Raw genomic sequence first — 10,985 nt, 5'->3', positions numbered from 1 at the left:
CAGTCAATACTCTAGCCACTGCCTCCGATCAGACTACATGAAAAAAAGGAATTCAACTTCTTCCTGTGTTTTGCCCAAGCACAGTATGATGTGTGGGTAATTTCTGGTCTGGCCAGTAAAAACCTCCGGGAGCCTTCCTTTAGGTCTTTAATTATGAACTGTAGGGGACACCACAAAATAAATACTTAAAATGTCTAGACAACCAGTCATCAGAGTAGGATAATTAACTTCAAACATTCTAAATTGTTGGAGGAGTCGTTATTCACCTTCTGTAGTTCCTTTCTATATCCTTCCCTGGCCAATATGTTTGTAGCAACGAGGCTGGGGGACCAGTTGAAACCTTCTCCTGATACAAAGCAGCCTCTTTTCCCCGGCTCTTAAATGACAAGTCACAAAATGACCAGAGAACATACAATAAAGGAACATAAACTGAGACCATTAGTTTTTCCAAGGAAGGAAAAAATCTCTCCACTTTTTAATTACATCGAAACACAAAACAGCAGGAAGGCAGATTGGAAGAAGAAGAATTACTATTTTCTTATTTCGTCTATTTTATGTATTTCTGTCTTAATTTTTTATTACTAGAAAAAAAAATAATCAAGCCATCCTGATTCTTGATTAATACTCAGTAAGTTTGCCTCCTGACATCTAAAATGTGATTAGGCTGCTGTTGAACTTGGGGTGTTTCTCCCGTTACCCGTTCTCACCTCCCACATACTTCCTCCAAGGAAGGGGTTTTTTTTAGCATTGAGCGCACATTAATTTTGTCATGATCCCAAACCAAAACACTTCATGAAAGAGATATGGATTTCACAATGAGAATTAGCTCCAAACGTGTCTCAGACTCCAGCCCCCACTGCAGAAGGGGCCTGTGGGGGCCTTGCTGTTAATCAAATCCAAAACCTGAACTCAAACAGCCTGTCTTCGGGCAACAAATGGATCTTAAAACTATGAGCCATGTGAGTGCAGCACTGAGCTTGCCTCTGAGGCAAAGGAAAGCTGTTCAAAATGTCAGCAACTTCATTCTACACACTCTTTCACATCATCGTCCAAACAATCTCTAATAAGACACCAAATAATTGATAAGAATTCTCATTGTTTGATTCCGATGTCATTTTCCTTTCAGTGAAAGAAATGCCATGTCAACTGTTACTGAGCGAAAATTTTATATTCCATTTATAATGACCGTATTTAATTGCTACAGCTCTAATTAAAAGTGATATCCGATTGCATGCATGTACTTTTTAAAAACCATAATTGTCTTGTGCAAGCCACTGAATAGATTTAAGAATCTTCAATAACAAAATTGCATTAATAGCATATGCTATTAAATACGATTGATGGCAAAATTGGACCCCTCCTGGTTCCCTATTACACAAAGAAACACTGCCTTTGAAGATGGCGCCTGGAGTGTCAACAAGAGAGCCAGGAGAAATAGACTGGCACCACCAAGGCCTGCTTTCCCCTAAAGGAAAAGCAATGTCTTGGAAGGAATAAAAAGGGCCTCTAGCATTTGAGCTAAGTGCTGCTGTGTGCTGTGCTAAGTCGCTTCGGTCATGTCTGACCCTTTGTGACACCATGGACTGTAGCCCACCAGGTTCCTCTGTCTGTGGGATTCTCCAGGAAAGAATACTGGATTGGGTTGCCATGCCTCCTCCAGGGGATCTTCCTGAGCCAGGGATCAAACCCGGGTTTCTGATGTCTCCTTTATCAGCAGGTGGGTTATTTACCACTAGCACCACAAGGGAAGCCCTTGAGCTAGGTGGGCGGATGGATGTTTACTTGTCTAGGTGGGTTCTTGGGAATTTACTTGATTGGTTCTGTGTAGAAACCCCGCTCCCAATAAGTGTCAGAAGAACCCATGATAGAAGGGCACTTAGAAGTGGGTTACATATTTGAGAAATTTCTCTAGAATTTCCTCCTAGAGCCATTTCTCTAGGAGAAAGCACAAACCAGCAGCAAAGCTACACTTAGTTGTATTGTACAAGTAAATGATTATGAAATGTTGGTTGTGTATATGGCTCAGTCCTTCCACAACCCATACCCTCAAGAGTCTTCATCAAGCTAGAAATTGCAGCCATAGAACAGGAAACAGAAATATAGGCGACACACAAAAGAGATGCCAGATTCCAAGATCGATGATGTGAACAAGAACTGAAATGAAAAAGAATTAGAGAAGAGAGATGGAAGGGACTGTGATTTTTCCGTGGCTGATTTTTTTCCTATTTGAACCTTTTTGCAATCCTCTGAGAGTAGAAGTGAAGAAACTGAGGCTCAGGGGAGAGCATGTAAACTGTAGACCCCAAATCCCACCCTCTTTCAATTCTAGCACATCCTGCCTCTCACAAGATCACAGTATGGATGCCTGTCAAGGAGACCCATTGTGCCTTGGATTCAATACATTCTTTGGATCCTCTGCTCCAGTTTCTGGGTTTATAAAGAGAACTCCTTATTGGAAAGGGCAACAGTAGTTAAGCCATTTCAGACTAAGACTTCAGTACAGTCTTGGATGGACAACGGGGATCAAAGCTAGGTGATTATGCAGCATCACTCAGAATCTAGTGGAAGGAAGTATGGAGGCAAGACCTGATTCCAAAGACAGCACTGAACTGTCTAATTTTGATGAGAGCTTGTTCAGTTTCTCTTGCTCTCTTCCTGTTTGAGTCTGGTCGGGAGGAAGGGGCATAAATAAAACTCCTGAGCCCTGGATCCACTTAACGGGATAGCCACTCTTATCATTATTATCGTCACTTATCATTAAGTGATATCATTAATGATAAGTGACGATAATAATGATAACCATTAGTTGGGTCGATCATGTTCAACAAGTACCAGATACCATGCTGGATATTTTATAGACCGAATCTCATTGGCTTCTTCAGGAAGTACCTACTATTATTAATACTCGCTTTTGATAGCTGAGAAATCAAGGTTCCAGAAAGTCAAGCAACTTGAACCAGGTTTCATAGACTACTGTCAGAGCCAGAATTTAAACCCAGAACCAGTTGATTTTGAAGATTTTGCCTGTAACCACAGAGCTGTGTGGTTTAGAGCAAGATGGATGAAACTTCTGGAGGAATGACCCTTTTTTTTCCAGCCTAGACAGTGGATGGACTTTGCCTGAGGGGCCTGGTTTGTTAACCTGAAACTAGCCTCATAAATGTTTATTGAAACAAGCTCATTAATTTTCATTGTATTGGTTCTGAGATGGCTAGGGAGAAGCAGTTTTCACAGTGAGAATAAGGCAGAAAGGACAACAATGCCTTAGAAAGGGAGTCTACAGTTTTCCAGTCCCCCACCCCTCCTATCTTAGTGTTCAGGCAGAAAGAACCTGAACCATCTTCTTTCCACCTTCGTGAACATGAGGTTGAACACTCTGGCTTAAAGCCTACCTGCTGGAGGCAGAACCTTCATCACACAGACAATGGGAGTGCCGATATAAACTAGAGTAGAGATGAGATATCTTGGTCAAGTAAGCCTCCAAATACTAGACGTTAATAGTAAAACCACATCACTGAATGGGAAGCAATGAGGACAGTGAGAAAAATATGAGTCTTGATATATTTTTTTCCAGTTTTACTGAGATATGACTGACCAATTTTAAATTGTGTATATTTAGGTTGTACCATGTGACTTTTTAAGGTATGCAATGTGGTGATCTAATACCAATATACATTGTGAGATGATGGCTACAATCAAGTTAATTAACACATCCATCACCTCATGTAGTTATCTTTTTTTTGTTGTGGTGAAACACTTAAGATTTACTTTCTTAGCAAATTTCAAGTATATGATGCAGTATTTTTAACTATAATCATCATGCTGTACATCAGATCTCCATAACATGTTCAGTTATGAGAGCTGACTCATTAGAAAAGACCCTGATGCTGGGAAAAACTGAAGGCAGGAGGAGAAGGGGACGACAGAGGATGAGATGGTTGGATGGCATCACCAACTCAATGGACATGAGTTTGAGCAAGCTTCAGGAGATGGTAAAGGACAGGGAAGCCTGGCGTGCTGCAGTCCATGGGATCAGAAAGTCAGACATGACTGAGTGACTGAACAACAAATGTTAATCTTCTACCTGAGCGTTTGTGCCTTGGCCAACATCTTCCCATTGCCCCTAATCCTCTACTCCAGGCAACCACTGATCTACCCTCTGGTTCTATGAATCTGACTTTTTTAATAGATTCCACATATAAGTGAAATCATAGAGTATTTATCCCTCTCATGGTATTTTTAAAGGAAGACAATGTGACTCTCTAGAAAGAATTCTAATAACCAGCACATATAAAACGTGTTTTGTTTCATTAGTAATAAAATAAATGTAAAATTTTAAAAGAAGAATGGTAAAAATATCATTTTTAACAATAAAACTAGTGAAGATTTAAGAGAAATATGTATTGCACAGCAATAAAAAGAAACTAACTGCTGATACATGCAATAACAAATATGAACCTCAAATAGATGATGCTAAGTGTGAGAAGCTCAAAAGGTTACATCGGCATGATTTTATTTATGTGACAACTTGGAAAAAGCAAAACCAAAGGGACAATGTAGGAGGTAAGGGTGGGGAGAAGAGGTGGCTACACAGGAATAGGAGGGAATGTTCTATATCCTGATGGTGGTGGTGATTTCCTGACTACATACATCTGTCAGAATTTAGGGAACTTGACATGAAAAGCAGTGAATTTTTCTGCTGTAAATTTTGCTTTAATCTTAAAATGGAAAAAACTGAAGTATAATTTCAGTTCTATAAAATGGAAAATATTTTAGAAAAATCATATACACAGAATTTTAACAGTTCTTATATATAGCGATAGTTAATGGGTGCTCTTTACTTTCTTTTATGAGCTTTCAAAATTGTATAAATTCTTTTTAGAGTTAATAGATTATTTTGTTAATAAGGTCAGGAAAATATAATTATTTTCATGTTCATTAAAAAGGAAGATAGATAACACCCAGGATTAATAAGTGGATAATAAAATTATCACCTTGTACACCTCTAGGAGAAGTTTATATTAACAACATAGTAATACACCTCAGAGATTTTGTAATCAGTTCAGTTCAGTCGCTCAGTTGTGTCCGACTCTTTGGGACCCCATGAGTCGCAGCACACCAGGCCTCCCTGTCCATCACCAACTCCCGGAGTTCACTCAGACTCACGTCCATTGAGTCAGTGATGCCATCCAGCCATCTCATCCTCTGTCATCCCCTTCTCCTCCTGCCCCCAGTCCCTCCCAGCATGTGCCTATTTTGGTATTTATAGTAGGAGAAGTGAAAGTATTTGCACGCGGATATTCATTGCATTGTTTATAATAGAAAAAAACTTTGAAGATGTCTGAGTGTCTGATATGATAGAAAATTGGTTAAATGGATTATGATATGTCAATTAAGTAGTAGTTATAATCATAAACATTAATCATGATTATAATGTAGGTGATTTGACATAGAAAAATGTTCAGTGATAAAGAAGCATATATACGTTTTCTTTGTTTTTCCTTTCTACTTTACCATTTTCTGTTGCACTTTGTTATCTTTGTTCATTTCTTAAAAATGTTCTCAGATAACTCTGGAATTTATCAATTACTTTTAATTTTTTAATGACCCCCCCCCATTTAAAGATAATTTAGGAAGAGTTGACTCATTGGAAAAGACTCTGATGCTGGGAGGGATTGGGGGCAGGAGGAGAAGGGGACGACAGAGGATGAGATGGCTGGATGGCATCACTGACTCGATGGACGTGAGTTTGGGTGAACTCTGGGAGCTGGTGATGGACAGGGAGGCCTGGCGTGCTGCGATTCATGGGGTCGCAAAGAGTTGGACATGACTGAGCGACTGAACTGAACTGAAGAATCTTGGGTTGACCATTATTTTCCTTAGCACTTTGAAGATATCATTCCATTATTTCTCTATGAGTAGTCTGTTTTGGTTTGTTAGGTTTTATTAAACATTTTACTGTGAAATCATTGTGAGATTGATGTATAGTTAGTATAATGATAGAGAGAGATTCCATGTACCCTTTATCCAGGCTCCCTCAGTGGTAACTTGTGCAAACTGGAGTGCAGTTTCACATCCAGCACAATGACCTATATACGTCAAGAAGCAGAACACTTCCATCACCTTAAGTATCCCTCAAGTTTCCTTATATCAACAGCGATGTCTTTCCTGCTATATCTCCTCAATAATTCCTTGTATCCACTGTTTTCCATGGCTATACTTTTGTCACATAAGAGTCTTATAGAAATAAAGTCATATGGTAGGTAGTCTTTTGAGATTAACCTTTTTCATTCAATAATTTTCTAGAGTTTCAGGCAAATTATTTTGTATGTCAATAGTTCCTTTCCATTGGTGAGTAGTATTCCTTGGTATGGCAACCCCAGTTGGTTTAACCATTCACCTGTTGAAAGATATCTGGGTTGTTTTGAGTTTGAGGCTAGTAGAAACTGCTGAGAGAATTCATGTACATGTTTTTGTGTGAAGAAATTTTCATTTCCCTGGGATAAATGCCCAGGAGTGCAGTAGTTTGGTTTTTATCAATCCTCTCAGCCCTTTAGAGAAATTACTCTCTGAGAACTAAGGGCTTCAAATTTAGAAATTCCTGTCATTATGTTTTCTAAAATTGCTACTTCACTATATACTCCATTTTTTTCCTTTTGGAACTCTGGAGCTTCTCAATGTCACGTTATTTAACTGCTACTTTTTCTGTGTGCTTGAATTCTTCCATTCTATGCCATCAGTTTTTATGATTATTTCCAGTCAAAGATTTTCCTATCTTTTAAGATTTGGGTTATTTTCCAATTTTGTAATATTTCCTTCACATATCCTTATTCTATTTCTTTCTGCTTGCTTTGTTTCATTATTATATTTTATTTTTTATATGAATAACTTACCTTGTAAACGATTCTAACTATACTGACTTTAAGTCATTTTCAGGCATTTCTATTTTTCATTTCACCTTGAATAAATTCCTTTTCCAAATTGATTTTGGTCTCTACTGATTTTCCACAAGCGTTTGAGATTTTAGTCTGCAGACTCATTGTAAATGACAGTCTCTTATTTTAATTTCTCATGTTTACCTCAGTCTATGAGTCTCTCTGTCCTTGTCCAGATATTTTGTCTTATCACCTTTCAGAGCTCTTAGGTTCCCAGTCTAGGTTTTACCCAAATGACTTGGGATGGTGTTCCTCACATGACCTGTGATGATGAAGCATTTATTTCCCCAGTCCTTCAAAGTCTAAAGGTGTTGTAAAATTTAGTAAAAAATAAATTACTAGAAATGCCATCACCATCATTATCAAGTCATGTACCAGTGACACAGGTCACAGAAAGGTACCAACTGGGGTCCCATGCCACACCTTGCCTTGTGGCTTTTGGCCAAATGACCTCGAGGATTTTACAGATCCAGTCACAGACCTGGCTGCTGTCATGGTCTAGGAGAGTGCATGTACTTCCATCTACTTTTCTTGGTAATCAGCGTTTGGAAACCATAGCCCCTGGAGCAGACACGGCATTTCTTTTTCAGCCTCCTTTTACAGGAAGAGACATCTTATCTGAGTTCCTAATTTTAAAAAGTGAAACTGATTTGGTTCTCATCCTCACTTAAGAAACTTCATAAAAGTCAAACTTCATACCCGCAGACTGGGGCACTTATCCCTGCTCATTCTCTGTGCTTCTGTTTTGGTTCTGTCTGTGGATATGAGGATGGTGTTCGAAGGAACAGTTATATTTTTTCAATTTCCTTTTAAATTGTGCATGCTGTAGCAGATAAGAAACAGTTGCCTTCGAAAGGCATTTTTGTTCCTGCTCTATAACTGAACCCCAGCTATATATCCACTCTCCTATTCAGGGATAATTTCTTCAGGGAAATCTACCTCCTGTCCCAGATTTGGGCAGGGGCAGTGAGTAATTTATGGCTGGTCATGTGAAACTCTAGCTAATGAGATGGGAGGAGAGATCTGGAGAAGGTCTTTGAGAAAAGTTTCATCTCTCCTAAAGAGAATGAAAAGCACAAATAGTTTTATTTTCTATTTAAGCATGTTGATGTGATGGGAGGTATAGAAGCCACTATCTTGTGTCCATGAGAATCAACCTCAAGCCCATGATCAGGTATAAAGAATTTGCTTATTATCTGAGCTGATTAAAGTTGAGATTTTTCATTCCTTGCAGCCAAAGACATCCTGACTCATATATCTGTTGTTATAGTATGTCTGGGACAGGGTGGCAGTGTGACCCATACACCATGTTAGTTGATAAGCAATGGAGTTCTTGGCCTTCCCCAATCAATAGAAATTGACTAGAGCCCAGACAAGAAATTCACACAAGGCTATATTGGAGCCCCTCCTGCAGCAGGGAGGAGCAAGAGCAAACAACATTTTCCCTTGCTTGCTCACTCCTTGAGAGAAGGGTGAGTTTGTTCCTTATATGGAGTGAGAGTTGAGGTGTGTCCAAGACCAGTTTGGAGGAGTGTTTTGGTGGTTTGCCCATCCTTTTGGGGTATTGAGTGCAGAGGACACGCTCAGTACCATGCTTTTGCTCCCAAAACCCAGCATTTTGCTCTAAGCTCTTCAGATGTGGCAGTTGGTTTTTTGTTTTGTCTTTTGTATCTTTTTGTTCTAATTTGCCCCAACCATGCATGCATACAGCTATTTTCAGTCCCATATAGTTTCTTTGTATTTTGTTGCTCAAGGAGAGGTATGTCCAGGTGCAAGCACTGGAGCACTGCAGGAGCAAAGGGTCCCAGGTTCCAGCTTGTCTCATGATGACGTGTGTAACTTTCAGGATAATTCATGGTGATACTTCCAAAGTATATGAATTAACTCCCAATACGCTTTTAAAATATTCACAAATACTTTAAGGGGATTCCTTAATGAACTGATGAGAACATGTTCAAGTTAGTACAATGATTTTGATTGGTAAATGAGGATTTCTGAAGGAACTTACATTCTAGACAACATTTATTTACCATTTGTTAAATACCCAAACTCCACAATAGGAGCCATGAGGGTTATTAAAGAAGGTAATGCTGGGGCCTTTTCCCTTAACAAATTCAATGAGGGAATGTGTTTTATCAGTCATTCAGTTGTGTTCAACCCTTCACAACCCCTTGGACTGTAGCCCACCAGGCTCCTCTGTCAATGGGATTTTGCAGTCAAGAATACTCTAGCAGGTTGCCATTTCTTACCCCAGCAGATCTTCCTAACCAAGGGATCAAACTTGCATCCCTTTGCTCTCCTACATTGGCAGGCAGATTCTTTACCTCTGAACTACCAGGGAAGCCCAAGACTTATAATAAACAGCGGCGGCCAGGAGAAGCAACCCCAAGCCCGAGGCCAGGGGCGGCGGCCGGGAGGACCAACCCCACGTCCAAGGAAACATGGCTGCGCGGGCAGAGGAGGGCCTAGAGGAGCTATCCCACGTTGAAGGTCAGGAAGGGCGGCGGTGAGGAGATACCCCTCGTCCAAGGTAAGGAGCAATGGCAGCACTTTGCTGGAGCAGCCGTGAAGAGATACCCCATGCCCAAGGTAAGAGAAACCCAAGTAAGATGGTAGGTGTTGCAAGAGGGCATCAGAGGGCAGACACACTGAAACCGTACTCACAGAAAACTAGTCAATCTAATCACACTAGGACCACAACCTTGTCTAACTCAATGAAACTAAGCCATGCCCGTGGGGCAACCCAAGATGGGTGGGTCATGGTGGAGAGATCTGACAGAATGTGGTCCACTGGAGAAGGGAATGGCAAACCACTTCAGTATTCTTGCCTTGAGAACCCTATGAACAGTATGAAAAGGCAAAATGATAGGATACTGAAAGAGAAACTCCCCAGGTCAGTAGGTGCCCAATATGCTACTGGAGATCAGTGGAGAAATAACTCCAGAAAGAATGAAGGGATGGAGCCAAAGCAAAAAGAATACCCAGCTGTGGATGTAACTGGTGATAGAAGCAAGGTCCGATGCTGTAAAGAGCAATATTGCATAGGAACCTGGAATGTCAGGTCCATGAATCAAGGCAAATTGGAAGTGGTCAAACAAGAGATGGCAAGAGTGAATGTTGACATTCTAGGAATCAGAGAACTGAAATGGACTGGAATGGGTGAATTTAACTCAGATGACCATTATATCTACTACTGCGGACAGGAATCCCTCAGAAGAAATGGAGTAGCCATCACGGTCAACAAAAGAGTTCGAAATGCAGTACTTGGATGCAATCTCAAAAACGACAGAATGATCTCTGTTCGTCTCCAAGGCAAACCATTCAGTATCACAGTAATCCAAATCTATGCCCCAACCAGTAATGCTGAAGAAGCTGAAGTTGAATGGTTCTATGAAGACCTACAAGACCTTTTAGAACTAACACCCAAAGAAGATGTCCTTCTCATTATAGGGGACTGGAATGCAAAAGTAGGAAGTCAAGAAACACCTGGAGTAACAGGGAAATTTGGCCTTGGAATACGGAATGAGGCAGGGCAAAGACTAATAGAGTTTTGCCAAGAAAATGCACTGGTCATAACAAACACCCTCTTCCAAAAACACAAGAGAAGACTCTACACATGGACATCACCAGATGGTCAACACTGAAATCAGATTGATTATATTCTTTGTGGCCAAAGATGGAGAAGCTCTATACAGACAGCAAAAACAAGACCAGGAGCTGACTGTGGCTCAGATCATGAACTCCTTATTGCCAAATTCAGACTTAAATTGAAGAAAGTAGGGAAAACCACTGGACCATTCAGGTATGACCTAAATCAAATTCCTTATGATTATACAGTGGCAGTGAGAAATAGATTTAAGGGCCTAGATCTGATAGATAGAGTGCCTGATGAACTATGGAATGAGGTTCGTGACATTGTACAGGAGACAGGGATCAAGACCATCCCCATGGAAAAGAAATGCAAACAAGCAAAATGGCTGTCTGGGGAGGCCTTACAAATAGCTGTGAAAAGAAGAGAAGTGAAAAGCAAAGGAGAAAAGGAAAGATATA

The sequence above is a fragment of the Bison bison genome, unplaced genomic scaffold (genome assembly GCF_000754665.1).
Source record: "Bison bison bison isolate TAMUID 2011002044 unplaced genomic scaffold, Bison_UMD1.0 scf7180017853731, whole genome shotgun sequence".
NCBI lineage: Eukaryota > Metazoa > Chordata > Mammalia > Artiodactyla > Bovidae > Bison > Bison bison.
This window is presented reverse-complemented; position numbering follows the sequence as displayed.